The sequence below is a fragment of the Cyprinodon tularosa genome, unplaced genomic scaffold, assembly GCF_016077235.1.
Source record: "Cyprinodon tularosa strain WSP-4 unplaced genomic scaffold, ASM1607723v1 ctg368, whole genome shotgun sequence".
Classification (NCBI taxonomy): domain Eukaryota; kingdom Metazoa; phylum Chordata; class Actinopteri; order Cyprinodontiformes; family Cyprinodontidae; genus Cyprinodon; species Cyprinodon tularosa.
In genome coordinates this window covers 323,710-341,967 of record NW_024039083.1, presented here as the reverse complement: position 1 = coordinate 341,967, position 18,258 = coordinate 323,710, and the positions used below count along the sequence as shown (strand labels likewise).

At 36.2% G+C, this 18,258-nt stretch overlaps 1 protein-coding gene across 2 annotated transcripts in view; it reads left to right on the top strand.

The window, feature by feature from the left end:
- The window catches only part of oprm1 (opioid receptor, mu 1), a 46,837-nt gene that overhangs the window by 8,786 nt on the left and 19,793 nt on the right, over nucleotides 1–18,258 (top strand). Inside the window, exon 1 of one of the 2 annotated variants that reach the window (XM_038296095.1) lies at nucleotides 16,483–16,602. The exons of the other annotated variant lie outside the window; for it this stretch is intronic. The gene's annotated coding sequence lies outside the window, so the exon portion shown is untranslated. Of the gene's footprint in view, nucleotides 1–16,482; nucleotides 16,603–18,258 lie in introns of those variants that run through there. 2 annotated transcript variants of the gene reach the window in all.

The window sequence follows — 18,258 nt, the reverse complement described above, 5'->3', positions numbered from 1 at the left end:
GACTTCATTCTCGTAATATTACTTTATTCTCGTAATGTTATGACTTTATTCTCTTAATGTTATGACTTTATTCTCGTAATGTTATGACTTAATTCTCAAAATGAAAAACTATTTTAAAAATCTTTAGGCTTGCCCTAATACTCCCTCGAATATAAATGTTACGTTAATGTCATGTAGAATAACATCACTTGAAACTTAAAGGCTTTACCTGATAAAGTCTTTTTTTAATCTTTTGTTTAGAAAAAATAGTCCTTGGATGCAAATTATAAAGACACTTAGTATCTTCAAAAACGTACAGACAACTTCTCTTTCATCTTGATCTTTAGGTGTTTCAGTTTTAAGTTTCTTGGTTGTAATGTTGCCCAGCACATCCCTACTGTATTAATTTCAAATATTTTACTGTTGTTGTGCTTCTCGCTCAACTATTCTTTTCTGTTCTTTAAAGGCACATTATGGACTTTGTTACCTCAAGAGTTGACGCATATGAGTTACTTTAAATGATTCCTCAGGCCAATATACAGCGCTTGACATTATCAACACAACGAGCGGAGCTTCGCTCTTGAAATACTGCCTATGTAAGTTGGGAGAAGATGGCCAGGTCATTGACCAGGTCATGTAACCTGGAAGAACGTATCGCTTTACGGCCACAGGCTCTTTTATAGTCATGGAGCTGTGGCTTTTGCTCTCCTATTTTTCCATTTGCCTGACTACTGGTCATGACTGTGAGAGGAGGAAAGTTTAACCTTCTGAGGATGCTAAAAAGAGAAAGCAGAAAGAAGAAGCCGGACATAAAACCAAATTTTTTTTTCTCAAATGTATTATTTGACTAGAATGTTAACACTTTGCTCCTTGTATACAGTCATATATCTTTGTTATTATTTTCGATGGTTAGTAGAAGCAAAACACATGCAGTTACAGGTCTAGCGCCCCTAGTGGGCAAAAGCTACAAGTTGTTGTCTTTAAGTTCTATTCTTCATTAAATTATTTGATTTTATCCCCAATAACCTTTAAACAGGACATCTTTATTACATATTATACAACCAAACCTAGTTAAGAGTCTTACAGAAAAATCACATTACCTTACATTAGCAGAATGTGACATTCTAATAAAAAGAAAAAAGCTATACATAAGAGTGTTGAGAAAAATTTTTACATATGGCGAGTTAAAATGTGGAACGTTTGCACAGTTCTGTATTTCTAAAATTCTGAATCACTCAGGACTGGGATACCACACTATGATTAAAACAGTAAATCTGCAGTCGTTAAAAATTTACAGAAGTCTGACAGTTTTAAACAGTTTCTTTATAATATCTTTGAATTTGGAACACTAGTTGAGGCGGAGCTGGATAGAAGAAACATCTCTAATAACAAAGTTTTCAGCACAAAGGTAAGTTTATTAATAATATCTCATACAAATGTACTAAAATTATAATTATATTATTTAAGACATCCTGCATGTAAAGTGTTGATGACTTCAGAAAACCCAGAAGCTGCACATTCTAAAAAAACAACACAGTTCTAAGGTACACTACCCAAATCTACATTGAATTTATTAATGTTTCCTTCCTAATAATGTTATCAATAAATTTGTAATAGAAAATCAGGCTCTAAATGGTAAGACCCTAGGGGTGATTGTGGCTTTTTTCCCCATAAATGAATCAATAGAACTGAAATATTAATGATTAATACAGCATTAAGAGAGGCTATAGCTTTCACAGATTTCCTGTTGTATAATATGTTCCTGAAATTCCCACAAAAAACCATGACACTTATATTCAAACACAACATTTTCTTACGTTTATTCTTACTACTTACTTGGAAGTGTGATTTTCAAAATTGTCATTGTTATTTTGAAGGCATATAATTTTTCCATGTTTCTTAACAGCTGGATCTCTTTAATTTAGAGAGAGAGAAACTAGTGATGTTATAATACATGTTGCTTTTTTTGGCGGGGGGGGGGGGGGGGGGGGGGGGGTAGTGTTTTTGAGGTTCTCCTGCAAATTTTTATTGCAAAGATATAAGATCAAGATGATTTTTTTATTAGATGTGCAGGTTTCTAATACCTGAAAGAATCAGTTTAATAAGACATTATTTTTGGACTCTTGCCTCCGTATTGCTACTGGCAGACACACTGTGATTCTGTTAATGCTTCTTTTCCTAAATAGTTTATGTTTCAGGGTTGTTGTTTGTCTGCTTTTTTGCTTAAAAAGATAAATCTATACTACTAATAGTGCAATACTATATAGCATTATTTCTTCTTCTACATACCTCAGGCACTTAATTAAGCTATTAGGCTTTTCCATTGAAATGTATGTTTTTGTCTTTTTTAAGTAAAATCCTAACTTTATTTCCACCTTGTCTTTATAAGTGTGTTTTAAGTATGGTTTGACAAAGAATGAATAATCTGAATCTAATTAAAGCACCTTTGGAACATGTTCCTTAAGTAGCTCACAAAAGTGGCTACAGTTTAAAAAAGAAAAGGAGTTAACTGTTTAATCTCTCCAATATCAATTTTTAGTAATTGTGTATTACTCTAAATAACAAATAATTTTATAATGTTTTAAATGCTATTGAGACATGATTAAATAATTCTAATCAAGTTATTTTAAGGGTCTGCAATGAATTGATCACATTTACAGTATTTGCATTTTTTGAAAACCGTATATCTACAAAATAAAGAGGCTTTTCAATTTAAAATCCCTCTTTGTCCCTAAATTCTTGAATAAATAAACATTTACACATAGCGACACATATATTTATTGAAATTAAGCTATTTGATTAACCAAAATGTAGGTTATTCAACCATCAGATTGGTTGAAAGTTATGATCCCTCCATCAGTTTTTGTCTTGCTTCTTCCGTCAGGGTCATGGTGGGGCTGGTGCCAATCTCCAGCAGTCTATGGTCGAGGGAGGGGTACACCCTGGACAGTTCACCAGTCAATCGCAGGGCAAGACAGAGACAAACAGCCATACACGCCAATTAACCTAACAGTCATAACTTTGGAGTGTGAGAGGAAGCCGGTTTACCTGGAGATAACCATACATGCACAAGGAGAACATGCAAAATCCATGCAGAAGACCCTGGGCCAGGAATCAAACTTTTCCTGCAAGGCAACAGCGCTGCAAACTGTTTCACCTTGCAGCCCAAAGTTTTGATTATGGAGCTTTCCTTTATTTATTGGAACCCTATAGGCAAGCCTGAACAAAGCAAAATGGCTTACATTATTAACCCTTTAAGAGTTTCAAATTTGCTGTAAACAAGTTAAAGTTCTATTACTAAAACGGACTACAGAACAATGACAGTAGAGCTGTGCATAAAACAATCCTTTTCAGAGCTTAATATTTAGAGCATTTAAAACATAGGATCCACCGAAGCCACTTTTTCTCTTCATGTTTGTTACCAAGAATAGAAAAATCCTTGTTACAACCCATTTTACCAGTGAGTTGTTCAGAAGCAGGCTGGCCTTATAACTTAAGCTTGAATACTTTTTCAGATCCAACGCAATTATGCAAAAAGTGCAATTTATTACACTAAAGTCTTGGCCATTATTTCAAATAAAAAATGTGTTGTCATGTGTAAAAATGTGTAGTAGCTGGTGTTGTAATCAGTTCATCAGCTTAAAAAGGGAAAATAAAAAACTCCAACCTTTCCTTTCAGAAAAATAAAGATTAAATAAAATCACATGTGGCACAGATGATTTTACCTTCCATAATCACTATAAGATTTTTTGGGTTACTGAGTCAGGATCTAAATTAATCTTGTTGACATGCCCAAAAAACAGTGTTTAAAAGAGATTCCCAGACTAACTCTTTTGTGTTCTACAATCAGAAATAGAATAATGCAAGCTTGGAAGACTCACCTTAAATTTTTTGTAGGTCTGTTTTTTGTCAGTTGAGACTCCAACTGAGACTACTGTAAAGCAAAGGATGAATATGTTAAGGGTTGTGTTAGATTTTGGATACTATGGGCTCAATTCTCCTCTAAAGGCCTTGAGAAAGTCATTAGAGTGTATGACTGTCATGTTGGTTTATCATTTTTTGACCCATATGTAGACTCTCGTGGAAGACCAGTGAATTTGAATGCTTTATTTATAAAAAGCTATAAGAATATGGAAGTGGAGAACTGCAGTAATTGAGTTGACTTTTCAGGTTGGTCTGAGTGGAGAAAGCAGACTGATCAGGAAGGAGTTGGCTGATGACAACTGATCACTGATTGATTTGCTTACTTGAGAGATGAAGGGGAGGTAGCATGGATCTGTGGGACTGATTTAGTGGTCTTTGCAGAATGTACCTCAGAGATCCAGGAGAATGTTAGTGAGATCCGAGAGTGTTGGTAGGACTATTGCAAAGGACTTTGTGCTGGAGAGCGGGCAGGCAGGTGATTAAGAGAACTTCTTCACACAGGTAAGACCTTTTCCATGAAGACCAGAGAGGGACTAAGTATAAAATAACATACCATCAGGGTTAATCATCCGGCAAAGAGAGATGATCCTTTGCCTACTTATATACACCCTAGTCATCTTGACTAAGAAGTCTTCGCAGGTCTCAGTGTGTAAGTGTGTGCGTGAATTGGTGAATGCCTGAATATAATGTAAAACGCTTAGGTCAAGGCCTCTGACTTGAAAAGGCGCTATATAAGTACAGGCCATTTACCATTTAGGTCTGCAGCTACACGGGCCGTTTCAGCCAGAACAAAAGATTCTCTGTGAAAATAAATTCTCCAGAACTCACATTATAAAACCCCCAGAAACCTTAACAATGGCCAGAGACCTAAACCCTTTAGGATACTGGAATAATCATCTTTCAAGATTTGACACAGAAATCTATTAGCGTTTGTCACTTAATTGATACTGTTGTCATAAGTGTATTTTAACAGGATAAGGATCCAAAGGTATTGGATAATTCAACATAGATGTGATTTGCCAAAAACAAAATTAACCTTATTTTCATGGCCCTCTCAATCGCCAAGACTATGGACAAGGATAGCAGGGAATTAGGGGATGAGAGAGAGATGGAGACGGCTGATTGAGCGGTAATATAGATGTCAGACGTGAAGGAAAGTGTGCTGTCTAGAATGAAGCCCAGAATTCCCAAAGGGAAATGGATTGATGAGATAGCAGGGTAAGGGGTTGGAGTAGGAGAACTCGATGTTGTGAGTGTGAAAATTGGTGGAGTCAAAAACCAGATTGAAACTCTTTATACAAGCTATATTCCGTAAGTGTAATTGCAGTGACTGCCAACTACCTTTTCAAGAACCTTAAAAAAGAAGGATAGATTAGAGGTAAGATGGAGATTATTCAAGTTAGAGCGATCGTGACAAGCTTCTTGATAATAGGAGCAATGGCAGCAGTTTTGAAGGTTCTTAAGAGATTGTTAAATTCTCTGACCTTGCAAAACATTACAAAGAAGGCAGTGCTTTTCTCTTGGCAAAAGGACCCTGAAAAAAGTTACAACAGATGGAGTTCAAAGAAGAGTAGGACAATTACTGCTATTAACACTTAATACATGTAAACCAGCTATAGGCTTGGACAAAAATATTTAGACTTTAAATCCAAAAAGTCACATCCAAATGTTCACATTTGTTGAAACCAGAGGTGTTCAAATATTTCTAACACTGGGAATATCAACAAACGTGTTTTGCATCTGTAAAAAGGTCAATGTGGGGTTAAATTCCAACATTTCACAGTTTAACCTTTTTCTAGCTGAAGCTTCCAGGCTGCCATGGCATTTTTACATGCTGTTTCCCCCCTAACTGTGAGTGGACACTTAATTTTTAAACAGAACTAAAGGTCAGCTTTCACAAACAACCCATGATGTCGTGTCCTGAAGGAGAAAGCTCTATGAAGGAGACAACATTGAAAAGAATCAACTCTTCTATCATACAGTACATGTGAACCGTTTTAAATGAGGGATTAAAGCAAGATAAATACAAGGACTCCTGCAGCATCTGGGACTTGGGAGAGAAAATAATCTACATTTTCTGAAATGGTTTTTTAACACATTGCTGCAATTAACAGGAGGTGGGATGCAGCAGAATGCCTTTGAGCAAATTAATGCAGATTAGAGCTCAGAGTGTTTGCATAATGCAGAAACAAATGAAAAGAATCACTGAACCTGCAACAGCACATAGTTAAAGTTTGTATTCCACTTATGATGTTTGCCACTCTGACCCCAGAGTTGGAACATCTGTGTGTGCGGCACCAACAGTATCTGTCAACCACAGATGAGCTGACAGCTCCATAATTGCCTCCTGCATGCAGATTTTATACTGCTATTACCTTGTTTGCCTTTGATTTCAGACAAACTCATTTGGCACAAAGGAGTCAAGAAAAACATATAAGGGACAAACAGCATGTTCGGCAGTCATATAAGCAGAGAGAAATTACAAGCTCAATGAAAAACCTTGAGAATCCAGATGTTCATTGTGTTTTTTTATTTGCTCACAAAAGAATAAAAGCCTGAGTAGTCACAGGGGTGACAATTATAGGGGCTAATGTGACTTCCCTCCCTTGTTTATAAGTAATGAGGTTAGTAACACTGCCGGGCCTTCCTGGAGAATTAGGGCTGTGTTTGATTGTTTTAGAAAGTTTTCTGATGATTGAGAAAACCAAAAATAAATAAAAACAAAAAAGGAAATCAAAGTAACCAAAGAGCTGTATTGGAAAATGAATATGGCCATTATCCTAAGAATTAAAGCAAAAGTGTTTTGAGAACACAAAGGAAGAATGAGCAATTGAACACTGAAAAGAACAGACATGTTTTATGCTGCTATATTTTTTTTCTTTCAACCAGTGATTGATGGAAGTTCTTGGCTCTTTTGTCTGTTTGTCATTTACTGACTGATTCACTGTGCTGCAGTTCTTTATATTCTGTAATAGCAACTGTAAAACATTCATTTTTTTAATCAAAGCTGACATTTTAAATTACATACAGGATGAGAGATTTATTCAGTGTCTATTAATCTTTTTGAAAAGGTCAAATATGAGTAATCAAATACAGTATCTTGTAGAAGTAGTCACACCATTTAAACTTTTGAACATTTTGTCCTGTTACAAGAAGAAAATGTCCAAGTTATTTAATTAGCATTTTATGTGACAGACCAACAATAAGCCACTTATACTTGTAACATAAAACGAAAGGGACATCTGAAAATTCTGACATGCATTTGTATTCAGCTCGTTACTCAGTTCTTTGAAGAACTCCCTCTATTTGGAGCTCCATGTCTTGTTTAGATAGGTCTGCACCAGCTTTGCTTTTGAAAATGAGGTTAGAAGGATAGAAGTTAATTAAAATATTTAATTCATGTCTCAGAGCCTCAGCTGGGTTTTGGTCTGGTTTTCTGGTAAATTAATTGCCCCGCAAGAAGCTTAATCTCTCTCTCAGTCTCAAGTCCTTTGCAGCCATCAACAGGCTTTTTTCCAGAATTGTCCTGTATTTAGTGCCATGCATCTTCTTGTCAGCAGCTTCCCATGTAGTTCCTTTCCCTCACCTAGCTTGTGGCAAACATTAATTAGGAAGTTTTTCTGTTTTCTAGCGATTGATTAAGCAGTGCTCTGTGAGATCCTCAAAGCAAAGCATGCTATGTAAAACAAACTTTGCTTTAAACTTCTCCATATCCTGTTAGCTGTTGTTTACATTTAGCTTTAGCGTGCTGTATGTAGTCTTTGCAGAACAGATGGATTTACAATGTAATGCAATTTAGTACAAATCAACCAATTAGGTTACTTCTTAAGGGAACCAGTTGCATTGGAGTTAAATAATGGGGAATCAGGCTAAAGGGAAACATATACGATTAGGCACCAAAATTTTAGTATTTCAACACTTTATAATCAATCTTTTTCCTCCCATTTTGTTGGTCTATCATATAAAATTCACAGAAATAAATGATTGTAGTAAAAGGTGAAAGGGCTTACAGTATGTGAATATTTCTGCATGTATGAGGCCAATCAGCAGCTTATTTAAATATCGTTTAGTCCTTTTTACTGTTACTGCCGTCTGAGTGGGGTGAAGAGTCCAAAGGGAGCCTCAACCCGAGGCCTGTTGTCCATTAAAAACATTGTTTCTAGGCAACTAACAGAGCATCTGGGCCTGACCTCAAACCGATCTCTCATTTCCGTAGAAGGTAATCTTTTACTGGGAGGATTCACAATTAAAAGGACAGAGGTTGTCTCTGGGGCTCAATACTCAGTTTGTATTATGTTTTAAATGGGAGAACAAAGGTCTGAAAAGTGTTTTTTGTGGAGATATATTTTCTTTCATAGACCCTCAACTATCTACTTTCTACAACGATTTTGGTCTTTTGTCTCATAGTTTTATATTTTATTACAGAATGAAACACATTGCTTTTTTAATTTAGATTTCTACACAATACTGGAACATCAGCTCTCTGGAATGAAAAGGGTTGCTGCTTCTGCAGCTGTACAGATGCTGAGTTTCTATCCCCTTTATAATTCACTTTATTTTCCCTAGATATTGATCGCCATACCTTGCTTTTGATGGGAAGAATTTGTTGTGCTCCAGTGTGAAACCTCTCAATGCTGATGCATGTATTCATAAAGCGTTTCTCTTACATGGCAGATCTGCAGAAGAACAAACCATCATATATAGCTGAATGCTTGTGTTATATCCTGAGGCTGTTTACCTTTTTACTTTTCCACATCCTGATCTCTCAGGAAAGGGTTCTCATTGTTGTTGAGCCAGAGGCAGAACTACTGATTTTTTTATTTTTGTAAAGCACATTTTAACCTCTATCTGTTGAATATTTTTTTTGAAAGAGCAGAATTGTAACTAAAGCCGTGCATACTTTGTGCGATTTTTTCAATTGTTGCATGCAGCTACAGCTCACACTGTACGACTGCACAGTGTGAGCTGTAGCTCACAGGTCACGATACATGTTCAGCCCGACGCTCTGATGTGATCTACCTGCTCACACTGTACATCTAAAAAAACACGTCGGACTCAGTTCCGCAGTGAGATGGAGCAACTCGGACTTGTCTATCCGGAAGCCAAACCAGTAGAAGAGGAATTTGAAGCTCACTAGAGTGAAACAAACAAAACAAACTGCCAAGGCAGCTCGTGCAATTTTGTGCTGAAAGCCCTAAAAAGAAAAGGCGACGACATATTTGGAGACATGGCTGAGTAAACGTGGCTACTACGGTCTGTCAATTTTACAGAAAAAACTGCATTTCACTTATTGCACCCCCGCAATGCATCTGTGTTTACATCTGAGAGGAAGAAGAAAAAGAAGAATCCTTGTTTGCACATGCGCACTGAGCGATTTGCCGACCACGGTTGGGAGAAAATCTAACATGTTTGATATTCTCCTGACCTCACGATTCTTGATCGGGAGGTGGTCGTTAGGGGCTGATCGCCCCTTGTTACCCACCTGTAATATACACGACGGACGATCAGGCTGAAAAACGGCCCGATCGAAAAATTCTCGCACGACTGGAAAATCGCCCCGAAAAGGGCAAAAAATTTCACAGTGTATGCCCGGCTTAGTGAATAAAAACACAACAAAAAATAGTTTTAGGAAGGCCAATTATTTTAGCTTTAACTTTTTGTTGAAAAACTAATCTCGATCTTTATTTTTGATTAAAATCATAGCAGTGAGTCATGAGTACTTCACGGGAAAACACAGAGACATAGGCCCAATCCCACACCGGTCACTAACCACTAACCCTTCACTATCAAGTGTTACTCCCAATGAAGTCTCACTTGCAGATTTGGAAGGTGGGGGGGTTATAAATGAGAATGGGACAGCTTCTTCCCTCCAAAGGAAAAGGAAAGCAGTCATTGCTATGGTAACACAATGACGCCCATTGTGCATGGCTGTAGCTCTGTGTCGCAGCGTGACTTAACATTCAACATTTTCCTCGTTCTTAAAACAAATGTATACAGGCAAATAAAAGAATTTCAAAGAGGACCTTCCTTTTTGGCATTCATTTTGGTTTTTTTTTCATAAACTGTGTGACAAAATTTAGCCTTTATTTTTATTTTAGCTTCCCATGTCATGATGGACTTACCCTATCATTAGTGCACTTATACCTTAGTAAATAATCTATTCATCTTTTATAAATGGGTTAGACACAGTTTATAAATGAATCAAACATTGATCAACTATCTGTTAATTATTTATTAATGGTCTCTTTACCATAATAAATTTGTGTTATGATGGTTATTGTAAAGTTTAACCTTTTTTTTAAACTTTGCTTCTAATGAAATTTTCTTTATTCAACACTGTTGTTTGAAACTCCTCCAGAACTTGAGAGAGGAGTTTGAACTCCTTTATGTGGAGATTACTTTGTTCAGGCAGCACATCTGTCATAGCACTTTCCATCTATTTCTGCCAAACAACCCCCAAAACACATTTGTCAAGCTGTTTATCTCTCAGTTTAACCTATGTATAATTATCCTTCGTGACTCTGCCAGTTAGATGCATCTGTGATTCAGAGCAGATGTTCTGTTACAAAGCAGAAAACGCCTGTTGTCCAGTCGAACCTAATCTTCTTGTGTCAGAAGGTTTTGTTCCTTGTGGAGCCTGGAGCTTCATACAAATGATAAAAGAAAATGTCATGCATGAGAACAGAAATTATTCTCCTTTTTTCATTCAAGTGTTAGAATTTATTCCATCGACTTGTCTTGTAAGTGGTTGGCAAGTCTTTTTTTCTCTCTATAGGTGGAATATTGAAGTGAAGCCATGTGAAACGAATCACGTATGAAGGATTAAAACTGAAAAAAATCACACATGGGAACCTCTGCAGAAATAAATCCCTTCAGTGCCACGTGATCTATAGATAGTCCTGATTTAATGCAGAAATATTTTGTTTCCTACAGAATATAATGAACTACTACGGCTTCTTACTATTGATTTACTTTTTTAAAGCCTTTTGGGCCATATTGCTGCTGCTGCTAGGTTACTCTCTCATGTAGAGTAGCTAACTCGACTGCTTTGAGTTTTATCAACTCAAATAAAGCTCAGTGTGATCAGATTATTGATCAGTTAATCTTGTCTTTCTGACAAACAAATTGTCAGACTGTGGCAAATATGTATCTAACAAGTACTCTGGTAAAACCAGATTGTTCTACGCAGCCGGAATTTTTTATATCAGTGGAGCTTTAATGAGGATGAAATAAATCACTTGCAGTGTGTTTGAGTCAGGGTCTGTCTTTTCATGGAACAAAATTTAGATAGTACTTAGAATTCAATAAAACATAATCAAGCGAGCTCAGAATTATTTTATTTAGTTCCTGCTCTAAATTCAGAGCTTTGTCATTTATCTTTGATAAAAATAATTCTCTTCCTTTTACATTTTCTTTTTCAGGTGAACATTTTATGGCAAAATAAATGCTGCATTAGATGGATTTTTGCTTTAACAGCTTTCTTCACCGTAATATGAATACATTTTTTTCTACACAAATTTTATTGATTCAGTTTTATTTCACATTTTTATTAATTTGGTCCTTATTTCAAAAATACTTTTTCTTCATCAGAAAATAAATGAAAAAGTAAAAAGTGTTCACATTTAAAATATCATCATCTAAAAAGCCAATGAGGATTCTGTTTTACAAAACAGTAATTGCTCTCGTTGCATTTCAAACAGATAATTGAGATGCCATGTATGTCTTTTAATTGTGATAAAAGTCTCTCGATTACATTAAAAGCAGGAAAACTTTTATGTAGTGCATGGAACTGAATGTATAGCAACAGATTTTTGCATTGACCCCTCAAACCTTCAACTCTCAATTCTAAATAAGCAGTAATTCAAAATACATTAACAATTGAAATAGCTTAACTATTAAATCGGTAATTAAAATACTTAAACAGACACAAAGGATTGGTTTGACATCATACCTGTCAAAACAAATATAGAACCAAACACGCTACATTAATGGAGGGGCCATGGTGTTCCTATTCATTATCTTTCTAAAATAAAATCCTGCTTTGCAATAGTTTGCAATAATTAACATGTGATATACTAATCTGGGGTGCTTATCTGCAACTCAACAGTAGACTTTCTTCCTATATGATGGTATGGCTGTGTCATCTATTTTATTATAATATTAGTCTTAAAACCCAAATGCTTCTATTTCATCTCTGCATAATTGATTAATGTTTTAGATTTTTGCAGTCAATGAATGTTTTTTTTTTTTTATAGAGCCAGTTCCCTAACTATTCAGCAAGTATCAGAATACATGAGGCTGCCAGAATATATCTTTTGTATAGAGATTTGGACTTAAGATTGTATGAACAAACTATGAACAATTATTCAAACTGCCATTGAGTCCTATTCATTCCTTACTAGAATCCCCAGCAACTTCCTTCAGCTTGTCCGAGGGAATCCCCAGCTGCTCCCAGGCCATCTGGGAGATGTTATAATCTGTACTGGGAGCCTTGAGTCAGTCGAGGGATTCCACCAAACTGGCTGTGTCTGGTGAAGCTCTGATGCATGGCACAGTACATCTATGGGAGGTATTCTGGATCAGGAACTCTGCTCTCAGATCTTTATGATTTTTTCCGTTTTTATTATTATTTTTCTGCTAAAGGAAACCCAGACCCTTGAGCTATTTCAGTGGAAGTCAGAATGTGGCTTTGTCACCACTTCAATACATCGGATCAATTTCATATTCGCATTACCTGCGACTCATGACTTCTTCTACATTCTTCATGAATATATTTTAGGATGCAAGTAATTGTTTTGTACATGCTGGTCCCAGCCTAAATTTCTAATGTAAAGGATATAAATGCATACTTACCATATTCATGACATATTATCTTCTTATTAAAAAGGAGTCTGATGAAAACAAGATGTTTTCCAAGAACAGAGAGTAAGACAGATTTTTTTGCAGTTTTGCAGAAAGTGTATAATAGTTTGACACCCTAACATGCAACTTCTGAATTTCCTATTTTTTCTATTAAGTTTCCAACAGTACAAACGGACGTGAATAAGTAAAGAAACAAACAGAAATGGCGAAGTTAAGCGCCAATTCACTTTTTTCACTGCCAATATGAACGCTATTACTATTAATAGGAGATTCTGCTGTCGACAAGATCATTTCTGGAAGCAGAACTAAATAAGACCTTTGCTGAAATGAAGTGTCTTGCTCTATACCATGTCGACTGAAGAGCTAAGAGCATTTTGCTGTTCTGACATCAATTTGTGCATGCTTGATGGCTAATAGCAGGTTGAAAATAACTTGGATCCTGGCAAAGCACAAGCAGAAAGCAAAAAATGGAGATAGATAGATAGATAGATAGATAGATAGATAGATAGATAGACAGACGGACGGACGGACGGACGGACGGACGGACGGACGGACGGACGGACGGACGGACGGACGGACGGACAGACAGACAGACAGACAGACAGACAGACAGACAGACAGATAGATAGATAGATAGATAGATAGATAGATAGATAGATAGATACATGGATGGATGGATGGATGGACGGACGGACGGACGGACAGATAGATAGATAGATAAAATATATATATATATTCTACAGCTTGTCAGACTACATTAACTTGACTGATGTAGTGTGACAAATATAACAACCTTTATTGAATAAAAAGACATGACTTGTCTTTAGCCCAATATATCTGTGGACAATATAACTGTGGGACTTACATATTTATTAATATCATTATATACATTTCATGAATAGTGAGTGGAAGTCTCATATTTTACAACCTGCAGATAGCATAAGCAATTGGACACCTCAGCATCCTATCCACATTCACACCAGGAACACATTTGCAGTCACACTCTGCAACCTGGCATCCATCATGTGGTTTGTCATAGGGCGCATAGAAAGTGTAACTTGGGGCTTCAGAGCCAGAGGCATACAGATGTCTGCTCATATGAACAGGCTGCTTTTGCAGCCAGGACTTAATGGTTTGGATGCACCCAGATGTCTGCTCATATGAACAGGCTGCTTCTGCAGCCAGGACTTAATGGTTTTGATGCACCCAGAAGCAGCCGCGGCCTATTAATCACACTCAAGGCTACAAACACACAGGGCAGCATGACTACACAGGCACTGGGGAAAAATACATTTAGTTTAGGTTTGTTTAGTGTCTCTGTTATAAAACCCATAAAAAGGAAGCTTTTTATGATTCTAAACGGTTGAGCGGTTAAGTGTGTGTGTTGGTTGTTAGTTCTGACATTTGATAAAGTTTGCTACCAGAGGCTAATTTGAGCAGACTTGTTCCAAATCACAGAATATTTTGTTTTTTATAGTCTAATTGTAATGCTGTAACTAGATTACTTCTTAATTCACTTAGCAATTTTTTACTCATCAAAAAATAAAAACATCCCTGCAACTTAAACCTATAGAAAATGTGTATATATATATATATATATATATATATATATATATATATATTAGGGCTGCAACAACGAATCGATAAAATCGATAAAAATCGACTTTTAAAAGCGTTGGCAACGAATTTCATCATCGATTAGTTGTGTCGGGCGATTAATGCGTCATCCGCCGCCGCCGTCATCACATCCACTTGACTGAAGCGGGGGGAGAAGAAAAAATACGGCAGAGCGAGCCAGCGCTGCAGGTGCAGTGTTGCCAACTCAGCGACTTTTCAGACCCCTCCAGCGACTATTTTTAAAAAAAGCGACTAGCGACAAATCTGGCGACTTTTTACGGTGTCACTGGCGGCTTCTGGAGACTCTTACGTGAAAGCATGTATGATTCCTACTCTGCCGTGGGGCGCCTCCCCCCGCTCCCACAGGAGTCCCTCTCAGCGCTGCAGTCAGAGCAGCAGGATTTTTACCCTCAGCGTGCAGACTGCAAATGAAGCGCGCATGCACCGGGATTGACGGCGCAAATTGATCACAATAATTAAAATAGCCTGCGCTTTGTAAAGTGAAAAAAGTCGTAACATGCAACTTTTGTCAAAACAAATTAACTAATTAAGGTAGCTCATCTGATGCTTTCCTTACCTTGTTAGTAGGTTACAGACAGTGATAAGGTTGGCTACTTATTTTACTTTTAATTTCATTTGAATTAGCTTAAGCAGCGTTTATATTTACTTTATAAATAAATTAACTTGCAAATTATGAGGGCAAGGCTTTTAAAGTTAGTAAATAAAGTAAAGATCCTGCAATTTATGGAAGTAAAGCAGAATAAAATCCAGCAAGATCAGTAATATGTCAATTAATTATATGCCACATTTCCATGTAAATATCTGTCTTTGGAGGATGTGTTTTTTAGCACCCCTAGTTCTCTCATTTTTATTCCAAATACAATTTATAATTTGAATCACAGGGCTATTTTTATCTCTATGGTTCAGTATTTTCTCAAGCAGCAACTTTAACTGCTATACTTTCCTGTCTTAAAAGGCAGAACTCTTCTAGTCTAAAAAAAACTCATTTGTTGAAATGGGGGGGCCTGTTGTTTGAACCCCTTAGGGGCTTTAAAAAAAAAAAAATGTATTTTTTTGCACTTTATGAAACAAAGTACAGTATATTTTGTGGATGTACAGCTACATTTCTCATGTAAGTTTGCGTAGTTTTAACACAAACTTATTTTTCATATTGCACCAGTACAGTTAATGAGCAACCTATACTTGTGTGCTTGTTTGTTCTGTCTAAAATGTTTATTTTGGAATAAAGAGTATAAAATATAAAAATAAAAAATATTTTTTGTCCGATTCATCGATTATTCGAAAAAATAATCGGCCGATTCATCGATTTATAAAATAATCATTAGTTGCATATATATATATATATATATATATATATATATATATATATATATATATATATATATATATATATATATATATATATATATATATATAAAACAGTGTATCTGTAGGCTCTCAAATTATAACAATATACAGAAACAGAGCTAAGGATGTGCCAATTCCACAGGGATATAAAGAATGTTAGCTGGCATCCTGGACAGTATTAGTTAATGGAAATTAGCTGAAATACCCTGAAAATAGTCATAACATCTTCAAACAGCAGAGGCTGTACAGAATTTCTGCTTGGACGTTGCTTGTAACTAATAAAACCACTTTTCTGAGATTTTTTTATCCCTTTAAAAGCATTAAAGACAGGACATGGGGACTTTCATTCATTGGGTCATACTTGTTGTTGCTCTGGTGAAGTTCAAGACTCACATGATGCAATATCAGCTCATTAAAATACAAAGTTTCAGTGGATCCATGCTGTCTACCATTCAACACATGATGTCAATATGGGTTTTCATAGCATTAACTGTGATTGTAATGACTCAGAACACAGGGACCCAGTAATCAGGCAAGACAGACAGTGGGTTAACTTCAAAGCTTTTATTTAAGCAACGGTCTGTGGATCTGCAGTAACAGTAGCTAGGGCATCTAAGGCAGGAACCTCTTAGGGGGAGAAACAGGTTTGTGATCACAGTAATCTGACGGACGAGGATTATGAATGCGTGAGTTACTAACTTGGTTTTACAGTACAGTCTGTGCCCAGAGAACAAGGAGGATTCCAGCAGGTCGGCCGACAAGACACAGCGCATGCTGCCAGAGAGTTCCAGAAGCTGAATCTTTGAAGGCTGCAGAACTGGCAGGAGGTCAGATCCGAGCAGATGAAGGAAGGCAGGATAATTAACATTTCTTTTCTGATTTGCCAAAACCCTGCATTTTATTATAATGTCAATAGGAGTAGCATAAGTGCATAAGTGGTAATGAAGTTTCAGCTTTGTTTTGTGCAGCAACTTTTTGGATATTTATCCTTTGGGAGAATATGAAGAAGATTATTTCATATTGGAGGTGATAAGATTATGTGTGAATATAAAACAGGCTGCTTTGGACTGGCGACCTGTCCAGGGTGTGCCCCACCTCTCGAACATAGACAGCTGGAGATCGCGACCCCAACTGGGATTTAGTGTGACGGAAAATGGATGGAGGGATAAAACAGGCTTGTCATAGTTTTCAGTATGAGTATAAATTTTAATAGAGTTTAAAAGAATTCTATATATTAATTAATTTTTCCTGTCTGGTTGCTAACAAGTAATGATGTAGTTTCCTGTCATGTTAATGCAATTGTCTATTTCCCCCCAATGCTATAGTTGCTGCAGGGTAGAAAATTAATTTTAGGCCTAATGAAGTGATATGGTGTGGTTTAATAACCTGTATTTCATTTTGTAACCTTGTGTCACTAATAATTGTGAAAGGAAAAGTCATTACTGCAAAGCTCAGCTTCATATTGATAAAATAACCTGTTGGTGTACATATCCACTGCCTGCGTGCATGCAAATCTAATTGGAAGTGTAGAGCATTTGAATTTGTTGAAATGTAATGGAAATTTGGAGAGAATAAAACCAACAAAGACATTAACAGAACTTTCTCTCAATGATTTGGCTTTTTACCCATGCATTTCTGCCTATGTATAAAACATTGACCCCCTTTTTTCACTGCCATTTACTTTTTGACAATTATGATTACTAAATTTGTCAAAAATATGTCAATCATAGACTCAAATTGTTCCTACAAATGTAACATGACACATGGAAATCAATGTACCTTAATATGATTTGGGTTTTATACTGGAGTGCTTCAGCCATTCGCTGTTTTTGTGCAACTGATTTATTTTTAGTTTTTATATATATATATATATATATATATATATATATTGTTTGACTTGTATCATCCATGTGCCTTTCCATCCACTAATGATTACCATAAGTAAGATCATTGATTTCTTAGGTAGTAAAATCAAATAGGGCTGCAATCTGTTTTGCTTTGTGAGGACCATACTGAAAAATTAACCAAGCTTTTATCAACCAAAACGTAAGTTTTTTTTTTATACTACAGTTCATCTTCAGCTTTGCCACACATCAAAACCAAGCAGAGGAACAGACTGGATGCAGAGAACAGCCTGATATCAGTTGGTTTCCACACTGAGCTATTAAAACTAATTATAATTAAAACTAATAATTAAACCTAAGAGAGTTAGTCTGACTATAATTTTTGTTCCTAATTCATCATCAAGTTTAAATGTAATGATAGGGCAGCTCCATTTTTATAAATACAGGTTTATAATTTCGATTCCTTATTAACTTCCAGGCAACATCAGTTGTTTTCTTTATTTGAGAAGGAATGCATCCATTTTCTTTCACGCTTGTCCCAAGCAGGTTCGCGAGGGGTGCTGGTGCCTATCCCCAGCTGTCTATGGGCAAGAGGAGGGGTACACCCTGGAATGCATAAATTTATTAAAATTAAATGCTCATATTAAAAGATTAATTAAAATAG